Source organism: Hemiscyllium ocellatum, chromosome 16, assembly GCF_020745735.1.
Source record: "Hemiscyllium ocellatum isolate sHemOce1 chromosome 16, sHemOce1.pat.X.cur, whole genome shotgun sequence".
NCBI lineage: Eukaryota > Metazoa > Chordata > Chondrichthyes > Orectolobiformes > Hemiscylliidae > Hemiscyllium > Hemiscyllium ocellatum.
Window position 1 is genome coordinate 10,122,157 of NC_083416.1, and position 22,563 is coordinate 10,144,719.

Genomic DNA, 22,563 nt, shown 5'->3' on the forward strand with positions numbered 1-22,563 from the left:
TTAACCCCCCACACTTGTATCCACCTAGTGCCATCCCAGCTACCTTACCCCAGCCTCACTCCCACTCTCCTATTTATCTCTGAGCCCTCTTCTCCCCTCCACATTCCTGATGAAGGGCTTACACGCAAAATGTCAACTCTCCTGCTCCTGGGATGCAGCAGGCCTTTGATGTGCTTTTCCAGCATCTGCAGTCCTCACCTTCTCCTTTATGTAACATTGTCAGAATGAACCAACAGCATTATATAGCTTTAAATTAAGGGGTGGTAGGTATAGGACAAATGTTAGGGGTAGATTCTTTACTCAGCGAGTCGTGAGTTCATGGAATGCCCTGCCAGTAACAGTGGTGGACTCTCCCTCTTTATGGGCATTTAAACCGGCATTGGATAGACATATGGAGGATAGTGGGCTAGTGTAGGTTAGGTGGGCTTGGATCGGCGCAACATCGAGGGCCAAAGGGCCTGTACTGTGCTGTATTTTTCTATGTTCTATGTTCTATGTTCATCAGCACCCTCCTTTAATTCACCTTTTGTGTGACACATACACATCAGGAGAAGAGAGACACAGCTGACAGTTGGCCAGCTTGGAAAGACAATGGAACTATATACACATATACAAATGAGGGACAGCAGTTGGCCATTCAGCCCCTCAAGCCTGTTCAGTAAGATCATGGCTGATCTGATGACTCCACATTGCAACCTCCTCCCTGGCACACTTCCAACCTTCCTTTTCGTTAAATCAGATTCTATATACTCCCGGTGTCATGAGCTAGTGAGGGTAGGGATAGGAGGATAGAGCACATGAACACTGAGGAGCTGGTGCAGGGGAGAAGGATTCATATTTTTGGATCACTGGAACTTCTTCTGGGATAGAAGTGACCTGAATTAGGAGGATCGATTGCACCTGAAGTGGAGGGGGTCTAATATATTGGTGGGGAGATTTGCTAGAGCTGCTCAGGAGGATTTAAACATGTAAGTGGGCTGGGAGGGGGACCAAGGGAGATAGTAAGGAAAGTGATCAATCTGAGGCTGGTACAGTTAGGAAAAGGAGCAAGTCAAACAGTCAGGACAGGTAAGAACAAAGCAGAGAACAAGGTAGGACTGATAACTTTAGCAGTTTTTATTTCAATGCAAGAAGCCTAACAGGGAAGGCAGATGAACTCAGGGCATGGTTGGGAACATGGGATTGAGATATCATAGCAATTACAGAAACATGGCTCAGGGATGGGCAGGGCTGGCAGCTTAATGTTTCATGGTATAGATTATATAGGAAGGATAGAAAGGGGGCAGGAGAGAAGGGGGAGTGGTGTTTTGATTTGGGATAACCTTTCGGCTGTACTTAGGGAGGATATTTCTGGCAACACATCCAGGGACTTCCCAGTTCTCAGTTCCACCTTGCGAATTAAGAAAGGGATGATCACTTTATTAGGATTTCACTATAGAACCCCCAGTCACCAACAGGAAATTGAGAAACAAATTTGTTATAAGATATCAGTTATCTGTAAGAATAATATGGTGGCTATGGTAGGGAATTTTAAATTTCCAAACATAGACTGGGACTGCCATAGTGTTGAGGGTTTAGATGGAGTGAATTTGTTAAGCATGTACAAGAAATCTTTCTGATTCTGATTCTAGGTGGATGTACCTACTAGAGAAGGTGCAAAACTTGACCTACTCTTGGGAAATAAGACAAGGCAGATGACTGAGATGTCAGTGGGGGAACACTTTGGGACCAGTGACCAAAATTCTATTTATTTGAAAATAGTGAAGAAAAAGATCAGATCAAAAAATTGAAGCTCTAAATTGGAGGAAGGCAAATTTTGACGAATTGAGGCAAGGACTTTCAATAGTTACTTGGGGACAGATATTTGCGGGTAACAGGACAGCTGGAAAATGGGAAGCCTTCAAAAATGAGAACTCCAGTCCAAAGACAGAATGTTCCTGTTAGGGTGAAAGGAAAGGCTGGTAGGTGTAGGGAATGCTGGACGACTAGAGAAATAGAGGGTTTGGTTAAGAAAACGAAGGAAGCGTATGTCAGGTATAGACAGGACAGATTGAGTGAATCCTTAGAAGAGTATAAAGACGGTAGGAGTACACTCAAGAAAGAAATCAGGAAGTCAAAAAGAGAACATGAGATAGCGTTGGCAAGTAGAGGTCAGGAGAATCCAAAGGGATTTTATAAATGCATTAAGGACAAAAGGGTAACTAGGGAGAGAATAGGGCCCCTTAAAGATCAGCAAGGTACCTTTGTGTGGAACTATAGGAGATGGGAGAGATAGTAAATGTGTATCTTGTATCAGTGTTTACTGTGGAGAAGGACAAGGAAGCTAGAGAAAGTGGGGAAATAAATAGTGACATATTGGAAAATGTTCATACTACAGAGGAGGAGGTGCGAGGTGTCTTAAACACATAAAGGTAGATAAATCCCCAGGACCTGATCAGGTGCCTATGGAAAGCTAGGGAAGTGATTGGTGGACTTCTTGCTGAGATATTGTATCATCGATAGTCACAGGTGAGATGCCAGAAGACTGGAGATTGGCTAACGTGGTACCATAATTTAAGTAAGGTGGTAGAGAAAAACCAGGGAACTATAGTCCAGTGAGTCTGACATAAGTGGTAGGCAAATTGTTGGAAGGAGTCCTGAGGGATAGCATTCACATGTATTCGGAAAGGCAAGGACTGATTAGAAATAGTCAACATGGCTTTGTGCGTGGGAAATCACGTCTCATGAACTTGATTGAGTTTTTTGAAGAAGCAACAAAGAGGATTGATGAGGGCAGAGCAGTGGATGTGATCTATGTGGAGTTCAGTAAGGCATTCAATAAGGTTCCTCATGGGAGACTGGCTAGCAAGGTTAGATCACGTGGAATACAGGGATTTGGTTACAGAACTGGCTCAATGGTAGAAGATAGAGGATGCTAGTGGAGGGTTGTTTTTCAGACTGGAGGAGTGTGACCAGTGGTGTGCCCCAACGATTGGTGCTGGGTCCACTCCTTTTCGTCATTTATATAAAGGATTTGGATGGGAACATAGGATGAAGTTTGCAAATGACACCAAAATTGGAGGTGTAGTGGACAATGAAGAAGGTTACCTCAGAGTACAACAGGATCTTGATCAGATGGGCCTATGGATTGAGGAATGGCAGATGGAGTTTAATTTAGATAAATGCAAGGTACTGCATTTTGGAAAAGCAAATCAGGGCAGGACTTCTACACTTAATGGTCAGGTCCTGGGGAGTGTAGCTGAACAAAGAGACCTTGAAGAACAGGTTCAGAGTTCCTTGAAAGTGGAGTTGCAGGTAAATAGGATAGTGAAGAAGACATTTGGTATGTTTTCTTTTATTGCTGAGTGCATTGAGTACAGGAGTTGGGAGGTCATGTTGCAGCTCTAGAGGACATTGGTTAGGCCACTTTTGGAGTACTGCTTTCAGTTCTGATCTCCCTGATATAGGAAGAATGTTGTGAAACTTGAAAGGGTTCAGAAAAGACTTGCAAGAATGTTGCCGGAGTTGGAGGATTTGAGTTATAGAGAGAGGTTGAATACCTGGGGCTATTTTCCCTGGAGCGTAAGAGGCTGAGGGGTGTCTTTTCAGAGGTTTATAAAATCATTAAGTGCATGGATTGGGTAAATGGACATGGTCTTTTCCCTGGTGTGGAGGAGTACAGAACTAGAGGGCATACATTTAGGCTGAGAGGAGGAAAAATTTAAAAGGAACCTAAGAGACAACTTTTTCACACAGAAGGTGGTGTGTGTATGGAATGAGCTGCCAGAGGAAGTGGTGGAGGCTGGTACAAATACAACAGTTAAAAGGCCTCTGGATGGCTATGTGAATAGGAAGGGTGTCGAGGAACATGGGCCAAGTGCTGGGAGTAGATTATTTTCGGATATCTGGCCGGCATGGACGAATTGAGCTTGAACTGTTTCTGTGCTGTACAGCTCTGTGAACCTATCTCTGCCATAAACACAATCGGACTTTGCTTCCACTGCCCTTTGAAGAAGAGTTCCAAAATCCTGTGAAGCTCTGTCAGAAAAGACATCTCTTCACATTTCCCTTAAATGTGTAACATCTTGTTGTTAAACAGTGACTCCCAGTTTGAGATTCTCCCACAAGAGAGAATATCCCTTCCACCTCCACTTAAATCTGGCTCACAGTTTAAACAGTATTTCAGCACCTGCTTTTGAGAGGCAGAGCAGAGAGAAGAATGTGATTTCATATTTACAGATCCTAAAAGACATTCTTCTGCTCTCTCTCTCTCTTTCTCTCTCTCTCTCTCCCCCCCACTTCTCTCAATATCTCTGAAAACCATGCCAATGAAAATGCAAGTCAGAAAAGGAATCCAAGATTCAAAGATATGGACAGATTCTGTCACTACTGTGGATGTTTAACAGACTGTCATCCAGATATTGAATTAGACAGCAAGAGAACTTTAGAGATTGCCAAGGACTTTTATTGTAAATCTATAGTTTAACATAAATACCTGTTTCCACCTTTCCCTATTCAGAAGCCAATTCCCCACTGGGAAAACCCCAGCTCTTAAATACAAAGCCCACTGAGGGTTATTTTCTCTTTGCCAATTGTGGAGCCGTTCTGGTCCATCCTTAAAGGAACCTGCATTTCCAACGAGTCAACAATTAACCAACTGTGACATCATGTGTAAAATCTAACACCTCAAAGATTCTAATTTTTAAACTGTGAAGTTTCTTCCTGTCTATCCCAGAGTCTCTGCCTTCTAAACCCATTATCTTCATCTGTGCATATCTTTGAGGGCATATGTGTTTTTAATATTTCTCATGCTTGATAAATATTAGAATTCCTTTTAAGGGAAACCCTTATGTTGGCTTCTTCCATTTCTAGTGAGCCACATCTTACTCATAGAATCGCTACACTGTGAAAGCAGGCCATTCAGCCCATCGAGTCCACACCAATCCTCCGAGGAGCATTCCACCATGACTCACACTCCCTACCCTGCTATTGCCTACACATCCCTGGCACTGTGGGAAATTTAGCACGGTCAATACACCGAACGTGCAGAGCTTTGGACTGTGATAGAAAACCAGAGTGCTCGGAGGAAGCCTACGCGGACTTGGGGAGAATATGCAAACTCCAAGTAATTGCCTGAAGCGGGTCCCCGGTGCTGTTAGGCAGCAGTGCTCACCACTTTGCCACCACTGCACCACTGCTCTCACAGTCATAATGTCATGGAGATCTGCAGCACGAAAACAGACCTTTTGGTCCAACTCATCCATGCCTACCAGATATCTTAAATTAATCCAGTCCCATTTTTCAGCATTTAGCTCATATCCCTCTAGACCCTTCCTATTCATATAACCATCCAGATGCCTTTTAAATGTTGTCATTGTACCAGCCTCCACCACTTCCTCTGGCAGCTCGTTCCAGAAACACCTCACCCTCTGCGTGAAAACATTGGTCCTTAAGCCCTTGTTAAATCTTTCCTCTCTCACTTTAAACCTATGCCCTCTAGCATTGGACTCCACTTCCCTGGGGAAAAGACCTTGGCTAGTCACCCTGTGTATACCCCTTATGATTTTATAAACCTCGATAAGGTCACCCCTCAGCCTCCGACGCTCCAGGGAAAACAACCACTTCGTATTTGAAGTCTGCTAGCTGCGTGCTTAAAATAGAATTTAAAAATCATGTGCCCGTATTGGGTGAGAGGGAGTTAAAGGAGGGGTATCAATTCCCTTTCCTGAACCAGTTGTAACAATGTGTGAGCTGGATTCTACTCTGTGTCCTTGTCTAATGTCTGCTGTAGATTACACTCTCCCTGTGATCGTAGACTGCACAGGCATTAGATTCTTCAACTAATTTTACAATTCTGACACGAAGGGAAAACGCGAAAGTGATATTTTAAAAGCTAATTTGAAAACAGGTGAAAGCAGCACAACAATATTTTTATTGAAAGTAGAAATGAAAATAGATTTCCCAGATTGCCTGGTAATGGCTGCTGACTTGTACCTTAGAGGACATATACTGATGTGATGGATGGGTCATTGCTTTAGAAATTCTATTACCTGCCCGCTTGCAAAATAACTGTATGGGCAATAAATTAAAATGTATTACTGAGGAGCAGAATGGCACAGTATCAAGGTTGTCACTTTTTTTTTGTTTATATGTGGTGAAGTGAGCAGATGGTCCTCCTATCTTGTGCCCTCCTGCCTGCCCATTTCATTTCCCAGAAACTGGAGAGTACAGCAACTCTCGTCGGGCACACAGTGCCAGGCCTGGCAGTTTGGCTAAAGTAATCCCCACTCTGAGGACTGCTTGTTTCAGTGCCCTTGACCCTCAGCGCAGCACGTTTGGAAAATACAAAGTGGGGGGGCCAACAGTGGGACTCCACAAGATGTGAATCCATCCAAGGATAAGTAATTAAATCACGGCGTTGGTGGTGTTAATTAGGCTTCTGGCCTCTGTCATAAGATGCTACCTGTTGGATCATTGACTCTGCCCCCTGCAGCAAGGGAGCTGGGCTTCTATTCTTAGAGAGTTATAGTCTGTGAATGTGACAGACTGCACAACGCAAAAAGGTCATCTGCATTGTCATGACATTATTTCTAACAGAATGGATTCAGTTTACACAACCCAGAGGACTGCACCTTCGCTGGACACTTTTGGGAGCACTTGGAGCCTCCGAAAGCTATTTGCCTTTCTTCACGCTTCAGTCCCAGTTGTGGCTGGAAAGGATTAGTGTTACATTCGTCTGAAACTGGAAATATTGTTGGGGGTGTAGGAGGAAGTAAAGAAGGAAAGGAAAGGTTTAAAAATAGACAGAAATGGAGGAGGAGTAATTGGGAGGAGGGGGTAGGAGACTAGAAAGGAAGGGAGAACTAAAGAGACTGTACTTCTGTAGTTCCTTTCACCATCTCAGGAGGCCCCAAGTGGCTTTCCAGTATTTCTGGAGTAAATGTCACTGTTTAGATTAGATTAGACTTACAGTGTGGAAACAGGCCCTTCGGCCCAACAAGTCCACACCGACCCGCCGAAGCGTAATCCACCCATACCCCTACATTTACCCCTACCTAACACTACGGGCAACTTAGCACGGCCAATTCACCTGACCCGCACATCTTTGTGACTGTGGGAGGAAACCGGAGCACCCGGAGGAAACCCACGCAGACACGGGGAGAACGTGCAAACTCCACACAGTCAGTCGCCTGAGTCGGGAATTGAACCCGGGTCTCAGGCGCTGTGAGGCAGCAGTGCTAACCATTGTGCCACCGTGCCGCCCACTGTTGTAATACTGGAAATGTGGCAGACAACATAAACTCAGAAAACCCCTTTAACAGGATTAGATTCACTACAGTGTGGAAACAGGCCCTTCAGCCCAACAAGTATACACCCACCCTCTGAAAAGCAACCCACCCAGACCCATTCCCCCTGAATAATGCACCTAACACTACAGGCAATTCAACATGGCCAATTCACCTGCACATCTTTGGACTGTGGGAGGAAACCCACGCAGACACGGGGAGAATATGCAAACTCCACACAGGCTGGGATCAAACTCTGAGGCTGGAATCAAACCTGGGACCCTGGTGCTGTGAGGCAGCAGTGCTAACCACTGAGCCACCGTGCCGCCCCACGCTGATGGTGAAAACAATTCAATTCCAAGGAGCTGGCCGTGCAAAATAAATATCAACTACAACAGCAAAGAAAACAATTTGTTCTTTTTTGAATAATAGGCATGGAAACTGGCAACACCATCTGAGATTGTAAATGGGGCCCTCAATTTAGCACCCTGTTCATACCTGCACCAGTGCAGTACTAACCTCGTTGGTATAGTGCAGGCACTGTTAATCCACAAGCTCAGCTAATGTTCTGGGGAGCTGTGTTCAAATTCTGCTTCAGCAGATGGTGGAATTAAGACCAACATCTCATCTTCAGACAACTTTCAGGTTGTGAGCCCTTCTCTTTAGCTTTACTTGTTATATTCTCTGTCACTATGTCCTCTCTCGCCTCTCCCCCACCCTAGAGGGACTGCCTGAGGAGTGACCTAAGAAGTATGTAAAATTATGAGGGGCATGGATAGGATGAGTAGTCAGAGCTTTTCCCAGGGTGGAAATGTCAAATACTAGGGGCGTAGGTTCAAAGGTGACAGGGATATAATTTAAAGGATATGTACAAGGAAAATTTACAGAAAAGGTGGTAGGTGCCTGCAGCATATGCTGCCAGGGAAGGCATTGAAGCAGATATGATAGCAATATTTATGGGGCATTTAGACAGGCACATATAGGGGCAGGGAAAAGAGTGACATAGATCATGTGCAAGCAGATGGGATTAGGTCAGAATAGCATCATGGTCAACACAGGCATGATGGGCTGAAGGGCCTGTTCCCTAAGTTATGTTCAAGCTTGAAGCTGGCATTCAGTGGCATTGTGCAAAAGCTTGTGAAAATGTGGGTCATGCAGCCCCACATGACACAACAGGGTTAATTAATTAATTAATTAATTAATAATTAAGAATCAAGGGTGACAGAGCAGCAAATGTTTTCTTATTAAAATGACAGAACTAGCTGAGTGGAGCAAATTCTCACAAAGGCAAGGACAAAGTATCTTGAGCATCAGAACATTTCAGAAGAAAGTATTAAGAGCTTATTAATAATAATGCTTTTCTGCCTTGCTGTGACTCTCACTGAAAATTGGCAAGCAAGCTTTCAGAGATGTAAACACAAATGTAACGGACAGATTGGGATTTTTAAAACAAATCGCTTCCTCTTCCCACCACCTGTTTGTCAGCAGATTGTGATTTACATTTTCCCAATTTTAAATCATGGGAGCATATCTACTTAACTCCCTCTATTTATGGACTCAGGCTTTGAATGAAATACAACACCATTGTGATAAGATTAAACCAGCAGAAAGGAAAAGGTCCTTCCTGATAGAGGGCCCTTGCCCAAAATGTCTCCTGCTCCTTGGATGCTGCCTGATCTGCAGTGCTTTTCCAGCACCGCACTCTAAACCAGCAGAAAGTTGTTGTGGTTCTGTTCGCCAAGCTGGGAGTTTTTGCTGCAAACGTTTCGTCCCTTTTCTAGGTGACATCCTCAGTGCTTGGGAGCCTCATGTGAAGTGCTTCTGTGCTGATTCCTTCGGCATTTATAGTGGTTTGAATCTGCCGCTTCCGGTTGTCAGTTGCTGTCCACTGCAGTGACCGATATATAGGGTCTAGGTCGATGTGTCTGTTGATAGAATTTGTGGATGAGTGCCATGCCTCTAGGAATTCCCTGGCTGTTCTCTGTTTGGCTTGCCCTATAATAGTGGTGTTGTCCCAATCGAATTCATTAGATTCTATTCGTCCCCAATTCTCACAAACTTTGAACACCTACGGGCGAAAGATGCAGAAAGTCTTATTTCACTCTTCAAAATGTTTGCACTTGGCAACACAGGCACACTTACAAACATACGAGGGCAAATAGAACTGGAGAAGGTGAAGAGATGCACCTGGATTGGATGCTTTCTTGGTGCGTCTATGAAAGTTTGTAATAGTCCTTGTGGACATGCCAAATATCCTGAGCCATCTGAGGAAGTAGAGGCATTGGTGTGCTTTCTTGACTGTAGCGTTGATTTGGATGGCCCAGGACAGAGTGTTGGTTGACACTTACTCCTAGGAATGCGAAGCTCTCTGCCATCTCTACCTCAGCATCATTAATTCAGACAGTCCTCCACTCCACTTCTTGAAGTCGTTGGCCAGTTTCTTCATTTTGCTGACATTAAGGAAGAGATTGTCATCTTTACACCATGTCGCTAAGCTCTCTATCTCTTTCCCATACTCTGTCTCGTCATTGTTTGAGATCTGATCCAACGTTGTAGCTAAGAGCTTCTATTCTTGGTAAACCTCCTCTTCCCCCTCACAAGAAACCTCAGGTCCTTTCTCAAAGGTGAGGACTGGAAGCAATATTTGAGATGTGGGCTAGCCAGGGAAGTCACCAGTCCCAAAACCCCCCTTCTGTGGGTTAGTGCCAAGTGATGATTTGGTTTTGTTTGATTTGATTGTTTTATTGTCAAGTGTATTAATAACAAATATTATGAAAAGTGTTGATTTTTAAAAATATATAATCCTTACAATGTGGAAACCAGAGCACCCTGAGGAAACACAGATATGGGGACAACACATAAACTCCACACAGACGGTGGCCTCTGGCTGGAATCAAACCCGGAACCTGGTGCTGTAAGGCATCAGTGCTAACCATTGAGCCATCATGTTGTCCCAAGTGTCACCCACTCTCCAGCTCCATCTTAAAGCACAGAAAAATAAAGCTGGTAAGAATATAAAGCTGGAAAATAAAGCAATAAAATTCATCTAATAGTCTTATCTCAATAATGTTAGCTGGCCTTTGGAACAGCTCATTCTTCTGTTCACCCACAGACCTGGATCCTGGCTCCATCCTGAAGCCTCAAGTCCCTGCTGCTAAACTGACTGTAATCCTGCCACCTCACTTCGTCACACCATCGTTGCTAGGGTTGCCACTCTCCGGCAACATCTCACTTCCACCGTGAGACCGCGATGGGCCAATCTTGCCGATGCAGGTGCCGCTGGTGCCACAGAGTCCTGAGCCTAAACTCACTGCCAGGCAGCCGGGCCTACCCATGAACATACAGCCTGCGAGTCTGGACTGGGGGATTAAGCCTGATGCCTGCTCCTCTCTCACTGGGAGACCTCGGGGCTGGGATGGGGCCACGTCCGCCACTGGATGCCCGACACTTGCCTTTCGACATTTACTTGGCCTCACTGCTCCCTGCGCATGTGCTGCCATCTTTATCTGCCATTCCATACAGCTGGCTTGTATTGCTCCTGTGACATGCGTCAAATTGTTGATCCACACATAAAAAACCTTATGTAAGCGCTAATCAGTACCGAGTATGAGTTAGCCCATGTGACCAGATTAAAAAGAAAGTATGGAGTTTGTTTTTTGAAAGTAAATTTGACTGACTTATCAACCCAATGGTCGATTGACCAATCGGGGTGGGTGGTGGTGGGGGAGGGCAAGGAAAAATTCCAACCTTATTCCAATGTTTGACACAAGAGAAGGAATGAATCAGAAAGTGTGGCGCTGGAAAAACACAGCATCTGAGGAGCAGGGGAGTTGACATTTTGAGCATAAGCTCTTCTTTTGGTTTCTTTTGTATCTGCCCATCACAGTGGTCATGTTGACATTTGTTGAACTGCTTTGATCACAAAATAAATTATCCAGGCGTTTGCAAAAGCTGAAGAAAGTTAGCATCTTCCAGGGACACGGGACTGGAAGACAGTGACACACAGTGGCTACGGTTAACATAGACTTTCATAATGATGATAGCACCAACAGGATGAGCAAACTCCAGCAAATAGCCCCGAGTCACAGGCAACAGGCTATCAATCGGGAACTCCCCTTCACAGCTGGCAGCTTCCTTGGATTTATTAACATGAGTGGCACCCATTTGTTCAGACTTAGCTGATTCAGAAAGAATCTTGTGTCAGTGGAAAACATTTTCCCTGCTACGCTGTTTAAATAGCAGTCAAACATGGGCACAATGAAGAGGAAAAGTGAGGCTCCCCATTTCTATAATTGCGCTCCTGAAGCTCAAATATCCTTTGCTTTGTTGATGCTGGAGTTGGCTGTGTTGGAAGAATCATAGAACCCCTCCATTGTGCAAACAGACCATTTAGCCCAACAAAACCACACCGACCCGCCGAAGCATAACCCCACCAGACCCATTCCCCTACATTTCTCCCTGACTGCTGCAGCTAACCTACACAATGGGACAATTTAGCACGGCCAATTCACCTAACCTGCACATCTTTGGAATGTAGGAGGAAACCCACATAGCCACGGGGAGAATATGCAAACACCACACAGACAGTCACCCGAAGCTGGAATTGAACCCACGTCCCTAGTGTTATGAGGTAGCAGTGCTCACCGCTGAGCCACCATGCTGCCCTAAAGAGGGTGATGTAATTCAGTGTTGAATTTCCTGACCGGTACATCGGCAGTGATGGTGTTAGCTGTGCTATAGAGGCCTTTTGTAATTGGGTCAGACTATTATTGCAGAGAAGCATCTTTTGTCCTTTGGGAGATACGGTTTCTGTAGATTTGCAAACTGTTGCTGTGTCCAAGTAGCCACACTCATCCTTCCTCTCAATACGTTTTCAGTGGAGAGAAGTCAATCTCATCTAAAAGCTGCAGAAATCTACAGGCACCTCCTCCGAAGCACGATGTCCATTACTCTCCCTCAGGTACCAGCTGACTTAAAGGTACAGGCACCTTGTCGGAGTTTGTTCACTGAAAATTTGTCAGCATTTGCCAGGAGTGTTCATTATACAAAATTAAAAATTACGCAACACCAGGATAGTCCAACAGGTTTATTTGGAAGTACTAGCTTTCGGGGCGCTGCTCCTTCATCAGGTAGTTGTGGAGTATAAGATTGTAAGACACAGAATTTATAGCAAAAGTTTACAGCATGATGCAACTGAAGTTATATCTTGAAAAAGACCCGAATTGTTTGTTGAGTCTCTCATCTTTTAGAATGGACATGTTGGTTGTGAGTGTGTCAGTGTTTGTTACCCCAATAAACTTTATTCTTTGCAAATTCTGGATTCTGAACAATGTCAAATGTTCATTCAAGTAAGCTAGCTGTGTTTCTGAGCAGTCTCTTTAGTTTCTGTCTACTGGTTTTAATTGCTAAATATTTCTGACACAGAATGCAAACTATTGACATTATCATTTGTAAAAAGCTTGGTTTAGGTATGTATTCTTGAATAAGTAGATGGAAACATAAAATATCCCACTGCACACAGACATTGCCTTGTCTCAAGATACAAAAATAAAAGCATACAAAATAGGAGCAGGAGAAGGCAATTCGGCCCTTCGAGCCTGCCCCACCATTCAATAAGATCATGGCTGATCATGCATTCTCAGCTTTCTCTCCATGCCCCTTGATCCCTTTAGCCGCAATGGCCATGTTCAGCTCCCTCTTGAATATGTCTAATGAACTGGCCCCAACAGCTTCCTGTGGGAGAGAATTCCACAGGCTCCCAACTCTCTGGAGAAGAAATTCTTCCTCGTCGCAGTGCTGAACAGCTTACACTTTATTCTTAGACTGTGAGCTCTACTCCTGGACTTCCCCAACATTCTTCCCACATCTAGCTTGTCTAGTCCCATCAGGATTTTATGTTTCTATGAGATCTCCCCTTCATACTTTTCACTTCCAGTGAGCACAAGCCCTGTCAAGGAGCAGGAGAGTTGACCTTTCGAGCACAAGCTCTTCATCGGGATATTCCTAATGCTTGGAACGTTGACTCACGTGCTCCTCAGATGCTGCCTGACCAGCTGTACTTTTCCAGCACCACACTTTTTGACCCTGATCTCAGCATCTGCAGTCCTCACTTTCTCCAAATCCAGTTGATCCAGTCTATACTCGTATGTCAGTCCTGCCATCCAAGGAATCAGTCCGGTGAACATTCGCTGGACTCCCTCAATAGAAAGAATGTCCTTCCTCTGACTAGGATATCAAAGATGGTTAATTCCATTCCGATACATGATAAACAGACCAAATAAATGGAACAAAACAACCAGAAAATGTACCATGGAATCTTTTATATCTGCCTGACAGAGCAGATGGGGCTTAGTTTAAGATGCAATTGAAAAGACTGCACCTCTGAAAAGGCAGGTCTCCTACAGTATTGCAACTGAGGATTAGCCCGGATTTGGTGTTGAGTAAGGAGTGGCATGCTCATGATTCTGAATCAGTGGTCGTACTCTTGCCTCTCAGTCAAAAGGTTATGGTTTCAAGTCTCGCTCTAAGACTGCAGTACCTAATCATGATGATCGTCCAATATTGAGAGTATTTGATCAAGTGGGTGATTTCTTGACACTAATCTGAAGTGTAGTCGGTTCTCCCAATGTCTTAGCCAACATTCTTAACTAGCTATCACTTGTTCTGTTGATCATTTATTGAGTTTAACTTGGTTGAATCTTCCCATTCTGTTGACCTTTTGCAGTAGGTAATGATGGACACTTGCAAAGTGAATGAGGAAAGAATGCACTTGAGGTGAAAATTAATACAGCAAAATGGTGTAAAGGGAGCCCCAAACAGCTACAACGTGTCAGTTCCTTATGTTCAATTGGCCTTGTCCTTCCTGTCTTTCTATGATCTCGTCCAATACTATAACACACCAGTCAGTCTTGTCCCTGCATACCTAGACATTTATGCAGCACCCCCTACCTTTGACCCAGAAATAGTGGTTCTACCTTCAGCTATCCAGACCTAAAACATTTAAATTCCCTTCCTAAACTTCCCTGTCTCTCTACATCTCTCTTGTCTTTAAAAATCCTAAACTTTTGACCTAACTGTGAGTCACCTGGTCTAACTAGTGTCCTTTGGTACAAGAAAATGACTTCAAATTAACACCATATTAGAGGCACCATGCAAATACAAGAAGTTCTTACCATTGACAGAAATTTGGATTGTACAGTTGATTAAATTATGATGTGACCTTGAAAGCATAAGAAATATGAACAGGATAACAATCCTCAAGCCTGTTCCACCATTCAATAAAATCAAGGCTGATCCAACGTATTTGGAGTCCATTTCCTTGCATTTTCCCTATAAACCTTGATTCCACAACTGATCAAGAATCTATCTCAGCCTTAAAGATAGACAAGCACTCTGCCCCTACAGTTATCTGTGGTAAGAAGTTCTAAAGACTTACAACCCCAGAAAAATGTCCTCCTCATCTCACTCTTAAATTGGTTAAATATCACACAACACCAGGTTATAGTCCAACAGGTTTATTTGGTCGCACTAGCTTTCGGGGCACTGCTCCTTTATCAGCTGGTTGTGGAGTATAAGATTGTGAGACACAGAATTGCAACCATCCTGATGAAGGAGCAGCGTTCCGAAAGCTAGTACTTGCAAATAAATCTGTTGTTCTATTACCTGGTGCTGTGTGATTTTTGACTTTGTACACCCCCGTCCAACACCGGCACCTCCAAGTCTTTAATTGGTGCCTTTTTATTCTGAGACTGTGTTCATGGCTCACTGCACTCCCATTAAGCTTTACTCATATTCGTCACTCATATCATTGAAGAATTGAATTGCTGTTCTTACAGAAAAGTAATAAAATTGTGAATGTTTTGAAATGAAACTTACACAATCTACTGACTATAAATCAATTTAACTCTTCCAGACACCTTGAAGCAGTGACTTATGTGGCTCATTTGCAGTTTTACATTAACTATTTTTTTGATTTGGCACATTTTCTTAGTGATTCTATTCAAACTTTTCTTCAAGGTCTCACTGAGCTTTGTAGGTTGTCTTGTGTGTGAATGCAACTTTAAAACAAATAGGATTTGTTTCAATATCAATAAGCTGTAATGGCCTAAATGTCAGGTAGCATTTTCCCCAAGAAGAGTAGAGCATAAGGATAGATAATGGAGGCTTACGTGAGGGGAAAAGAAAATAACATGGATTTAGTCATAGTCATAAAGTCATAGAGATGTACAGCAGGGAAACAGAACCTTCAATCCAACACGTCCATGCTGACCAGATATCCTAAATCAATTCGTCCCATCCATCTCAACTCTTCCAATTGATCCAGGTATGCCCCGCTTTTCAAACACTCGCTCTACATAATTTTTCTTTTACGAAAGACCTACATTCATATCTGTTTTCCTGAACCTGAAGAGGATTTCTGCTTTTACGAGAAATGGTGATACTGTAACCCATATAAACCATGCACCTTTGCTTTATGCCATTTTCAGCTGACGAAAGGTTTCCTGGGAATGTTTTATTTTTGGATAGCGGGGGTTACCTGCATACCTATCCAGATGCCATGTTGTTATTTGATGGGATTCATGGCCTTCCATCATGTTGGAATGCGTGGCTCACTCTGTCTAAACATCCTATGATCTATATATCCTTGTTTGCAATGATCTGCCTGTACTGCTCACAAAACAAAGTTATTCCTTATACTTAGGTACATGTGACAACATTAAACTAAATCAGACAATTTCAATGCTTCCACTCAAGGCAGAGGAATGTAAACATAAATTTAGCAAAAATTCATATTGGATTATAAAGAAGTCAAGCTAAGACGTCATGACACTTTCCCCCATCTGTGCCACAGAATCACACCCTATGCATTGTCCTTGAGCACTTCTTGAGAACTGATCATTTGAAGCAGAGAAGCTCCTATCATTGAAGTGAATGATGAGGATTTAATGGGTATGGTCTTAAACAAGACAGCTATCAAGCAGTGAGGTGACTTTGATGCCACTGTGACAGACATGTTGGCTGAGGAAATAACTTTGAAGCTAAAGGGTTTTTCGCACAATGCTTAGTTAGTCTGTCCAAAGTTAGAAGAAAATGGGAAATCAGCCATCTTGATTTGCTTCAGCCCACTGGTTCAACACAAAATATATTCATTACATGTAATGCAGGTAGGCATATGAACTGGAACTATCCACACTGCCCCGAGCTCCACAAATAAGGAAACAGAAGCTGTGTTTGCATTGGATATCAGTAATTGCTTGGTAGTATAGAATTTAAACATGACTAAAGAGATATAAAAAAAAGTCAAAATGTTTTGTCTTACATTCATCAGGACAGGAATGGAAGAAACTAAACTTCGAAAGGGAACACTAATTTATACAGCATGAGAATTCCAATTGTTTGGGCTGTGGTTTGCAAGAAAATGAAGCACAAGCTGTTAACTCGATCCGAGTTAGCTGAAAAAAAGTCAGATAGACTCTGATTCATCAGGGCATTAGGACAGATCAGTTTAATATTTAGATTCTTAGTCAGATGTTTATAAAAAAAATACAATGACATTTTTTTTTGCTTTTCATGTTATGCGCAATGTGTTTCCATGACCCTTATTATCCAAGAAAGTTAATTCCATGTTTTTCAATTTGGAAACAATATCAGCCCTGTATTAGGACATCATCATGACATTAGAGCTGATTTTTTACACTGGGTCAAATAGATTCCTCTCTGCTAAAGATTCTACAACCTGAAAGTGAAGAAAGCAAACTTTAAACAGATAGTAATATTGTCTGGTTGGAAATATTGTCAACAATGATGGTGAATATTTTGATACTTGTGTCATTTTAGCTGCTTTGCTTGCACTCTTGAGCCAAACGTTCATTGGTTCAGGGTTTGAGTATTCAGTCAGAGGATGATGGTGGTACAATGGCAATGTTGCTGAACTAATAATTCAAAGGCTAGAGCTCTAGAGTTATGGATTCAAATCCCATCATAACCAACGGGTGGAATTAATAATTAGGAGTGTTAACAATAAGTGTTGTGTTCCACAGTTATCCCTCAACCAACATCACAAAAACAAATCGATTTACTATTTGTGAATGTATAGCATATGGAATAGAACACTGTACAGGCTCTTCGACCCTCAATGTTATGCCAGCCTTTTATCCTACTCTAAGATCAGACTAACCTACATACCCTTCATTATACTATCTTCCATGTGCCCATGCAAGAGTAGTTTTGCAGTCCCTAATGTATCTGACTCTAATATGGATGCCAGCAGTGCATTCCATACACCCACCACTCTCAGTGCGAACAACTATCTCTGACATCTCCCCTAAACCTTCCTCCAATCGCCTAAAAATGATGCCTCCTCATGATAGACATTTCCACTCTGGGAAAAACTCTCTGGCGATCCACTCTATCTATACCTTTCAACATCTTGGACATCTCTATCCAGTAACCTCTCATCCTCTTCGCACCAATGAGGAAAGCCCTAGCTCCCTTAACCTTTCTTTATAAATCATGCCCTCCAGTCCAGGTAGAATAATGTCAGGTCTTTTGTATTGCAATAGTTGCGTAATGCAACCCTACATTATAGAAAAATCACACTTTAGAAACAGTGTTTAAAGTGTTCGTGCTGTAATCACATTACAGCCAACACACATTTTAAAAGTTTGCGCTGTAGAAACAGTGTCCCCAATTTGTCAATCACATTACAGCGAATTTGCGTTGATGAAAAGCACTTTATAACAGAACGACCTGCATGAATCTTTAATTGGATAGACTAATTTATTACCTGGCACTTTTCATGAAAGAATACAACTTTAAATGAGCCAGGACACTGTTTAAAATGGCTCTGGAAGTCATCTGATCTACATGACAGGCCACATTTTGATTAACTCGTTTTATGTGGACTAAAAGTAGACATGTCTAAACGGTGCCCCAGCATAATGTAACAATTAGGATTGCATGAATGATCTATGATAGCCTGAGGACAATGAGCATCAGCCATCTTCAGAAGCTAAAACCCCAAAACGCCGGAAATCCGAGTGGGTCAGGTAGCATCCACGGAGAGAGACAGCAAGCTAACATTTCGAGTCTCGATGACTCTCCATCAGAGTTGAAGTGAAGTGTGGAGGGGGCAGCATTTATGCAAGAGCAGGGGAGAGTTGGGGGAGAAAGGATGTTGATAGTTCAGATTTAGTGACCAGAATGTGACAATGGCAGAGGAACAGTGTGTCTAACTGCCAGACTGGGAAGAGCAGACAGTCCTCTGAGGTGGAGGTGGGGAGGGGAAAGAGGACATGGTGACAGAAAATGTAACAAGTAAAGCTAAAAGAAAGGGGAGGAATGGGAGAGAATTCACAACTTGAAGGTGTTGAACTCAAGACTGAGTCCAGAAGGTTGTAAAATGTTTAGTCTAAAGATGAAATGTCGTTGCTCCAGTTTACGCTAGGATTCACTGGAACACTGCAACGTGCTGAGGACAGACATGTGGGGCATGCGAGCAGGTTAAAATAAACAACTCCGGGAATGTCGGGGTCATACTTACATACGGACCAGAGATATTCTGCAAAGCAATCACCCAGTCTATGTCTGGTTTCTCCAAAGTACAGTAGGCCATATTGGGTGGATCAAATCCAATACACAAGATTGGAGGAAGTACAGGTGAAATGCTACTTCACCTGGAAAGACTGTTTAGGCCCTTGGGCAGTGAGCAGGGAGGAGGGGAAGGGGCAGGTGTTGCATGGGAAGATGCCATGGGGATGGGGGAGTGGTGTTGATGATCAAGGAATGGCCGAGGGTATCCTGGTGGGAACGATCCCTGTGAAAGGGGAAGATGCGCTTAGTGGTGGCATTCTGCTGAAGTTGTCTGAAATGGTGGTGAATGATCCTCTGAATGTGAAGTCTGGTGGGATGAAAAGTGAGGACAAGGGGAACCCGAACATGCCTGGGAAGAGGTGATGGGAAGGGCAAGGGCAGAAGTAAAAGTGTTAGGTGGGATGCGGTTGAGGGCCCTGTCAATCACAGTGGGTGGGAAAACCACGATTATGGAAGAAGCAAGCCGTGTCAGAAGCATTATTGTGGAAGGTGGCATCATCCAAATGGATACAACAGAAGCGAAGGAACTGGGAAAATGGGATGGAGTCCTTACAGGAACTGGGGTAGGATGAACTACAGTGAAGGTAGCTATGGGAGTCAGTGGCTGTGTAGTGGAAGTCAGTGGACAGTTTATTCTCTGAAATTGGGGATGGAGAGCTCAATAAATGGAAGGGAAACGTCAGAAATGGATGATATGTAAGTTATAGATGGATGGAAACTGGAGGCAAAATGAACAAATTTTTCAAGTTCAAGTGAGAGCGTAAAGGCATACCGAATCAGTCATCGATGTAGCGAAGGAAGAGTTGTGGGAGGGTAGCCTTGTAGCACTGCATCGTGGGTTGTATTCGCTGCACCCAATGTGGCCTACTCTACAATGGAGAAGCTAAACGCAGACTGGGTGACCTCTTTGCAGAACATCTCCAGTCTATGCGCAAGCATGACCCTGACTTTCCTGTAGCCAATCATTGTAACACAGCATCCTCATTACATGCCCCACATGTCTGCCATTCAACATGCTGCTATGTTCCAGTGAATCCTAGTGCAAACTGGAGGAACATCCCATCTTCAGACTGGACAATTTACAGCCTTCTAGACTTAATTTTGAGTTCAACACCTTCAGATTGTAAACCCACTCACATTCCTTCCCTTTCTTTTAGCTTTACTTATTACATTCTCTGTCACCGTGTCTGTCATCTCTTCCCTTCCCGACTCCCTGTTTTCTCTTTCCAGTCTGGTAGTTGGACACGCCATTATTCTGCCACTCTAACATGCCAATCCTTTAATCTGAACTATCAACCTCCTTTCTCTCCAGCACTCGCCTCTCTCCACCCTCCCCACTCCCCCGACTATTGCATAAACGCTGCACCCTTCACACTCCATGTCAGCTCTGATGAAGAGTCATCTGGACTGGAAACGTTAGCTTGCTCTCTCTCTCCATGGATGCTGCCTGGCCCCTTGCGAGCTCCAGCATTTTTTTGTATTCAGTACAGATTCAGGCATCTGCACTAATTTGCTCCTATCTTCATAAGCTACCAGATATAAAGGAAACCCATTCAAGTCCATCACACTAAAAGGATGGTGGAGACTCCTTTTCTATTTTGAAGGCATCTTAATTGCTTTGGCAACTGGAGATCAAAGGTTGTTTGTTCATGTGGTATGCCTCCAACATTTGTCAATAGTCAGCTGTCACTGATTGAAGACCCCCACCCCATAGGTAAAATTAAGGTGATAAACTTGCCTATAAGATATAGAAACAGTAAACTAAGGAAGGCCTGTAAAATATCCATATCTCTGTCTCCAACATCGTTTTTTCAGCAGAGACCCTCTCTCTGTTACAAGTTGGGATATATCACTGAGATAGAGAATTTAAAATACCAGGCGCCTCCAGAGAATTCACTCTGAAAAAGGGCTGACTGAAGTTTAAAGAGATTGTTGTTTTACTGGAGGCAAACAGTTTATTTTATATGGAACACAAGCAGGTCAGCATGGGAACATATTATTCTTGTGCTTGTGAACTTTAACATTTTGTTTCCCAATTCCAGCTTACCCGCAGTAACCTGTTCTGGCTGCTTTCACGTTAATGGTTTTCAGGATGGCCTTTCACAATGCATATACCTTTAGCTGAATAAGCATGTTTCACAATAAATAAACTCTTTTCTTGCAGGTTTCGGATCTGACTGGCTTGACATGGGACCACTATATATAATTCAAAAAGTCATATTTTCTTTTTAAAAAATCAAATTCAGGTCTTCCAACATAAGGAGGAAACTGAGGAACATATTCACCCCTCTGCACTTGATCATAACAATGGCCTTATTGGTGCATTTGGGAGCTTGTTGAGTAAAGATTGACTGTGGTAATTCTTTTCCAATATAGCAGTGGCTAATCAAAAGCACTTAATTGGGTGTCTTGGGGTTACAGCTGGCTATATGTAAATGCAAGTCTTTATTCCCCTGTACAAGTAGCAATTCTTCAGATATTATTTTTTAACATTAACCCTTTTTTTTATCTACTTACTGCCTCTTCTACAAAATACACTGATGATGGATATCGTTGCTTCAACATAACCTCTCTCAACTCCCTTCACCTTTATCTAGCTGTTTAACTGATATCCAATAATGGATTAGCAAAAACCTCCTTTAACTTAAATATTTGGAAAGCTGAACCAATGCCCTTGAGATCTATCCCCAGTTCCATTCATTAGCTAAGCACTCCATCTGTCTCCCTGGAAACTGTCTCAAGCTGAACATTTCATTATTATGTATGACATCAAAAGAATTTAAATCAACGATCTATCCATGCCACCACTGAAACTATATATTTCTGTCTTCGTAATATCTCTTGACTCTTTTCCCCATTCCACCTCCCCCCCCTCCCCCACCTCAGCTGGTCAACTGCAGAGATCCCAGCCATGTCTTCCTTATCTCTAAACCTGACCTTATTCTACCCTTTGTAAACTAGAGATCACCCAGAATTCTTCTGGCTGTGATGTTATTCACACTGAGTCCCATTCATCCACCGATCCTATGCTTGATGACCCCCTCTTGCTCCTAGTTAATCAATGTGATGACCCCCTCTTGCTCCTAGTTAATCAATGTGTCAACCTTGTTTTGAATCCCTACCTTTATGTTTCTTGTTATGGACAGACCAAACCCCCTCAAAATATATGAAGGAGATAACTGAGACCCAAACTCTTAACTTATTTAAAGGTAAGTGCTAGGTGCAGTGTTCCAGATGCAATTTGACTGGTCAAACCATTAAGTTTTAAGCAAAGCACACTTTATTCTTCCACCATAGTTAAAATACAAACAAAAAAAAGGAATTGGCATCAATTTAACTCTATTGAAACACCTAGCCAAATAATACATTATTTTACTACTAGTCATCAACCGTTCCAATATAGCAGCATCCCACAAACACACCCTTGGCAAAGGCAAATTCTGCAAAACAGAATTCTCTCACTTGCTATCTCCTCTAGTCTAAGAGAAGGGATATAGACAGAATGAATCCAGCAGCAGAGAGAAAGTTCAGGCTTCAGCAATTATAGCAGAGAGAGCGAGAGAGAGAGAGAGAGAGAGACAGAGACAGAGAAAGAGAGAGAGAGAGAGCTGTATCTAGCAGCTTCAACTTCCAAACCCCCAGCTTAAACAACTGAAAGCAAAACGAAAAACCTTGGGTCAATGTGAGCCTACCTCCACCCACTCAT

General features: G+C 43.0%; 1 protein-coding gene across 1 annotated transcript in view; it reads right to left on the reverse strand.

The window, feature by feature from the left end:
- LOC132823334 (dedicator of cytokinesis protein 2-like) overlaps window positions 1-22,563 on the reverse strand; it is a 717,727-nt gene that overhangs the window by 640,045 nt on the left and 55,119 nt on the right. The window lies entirely within an intron of this gene.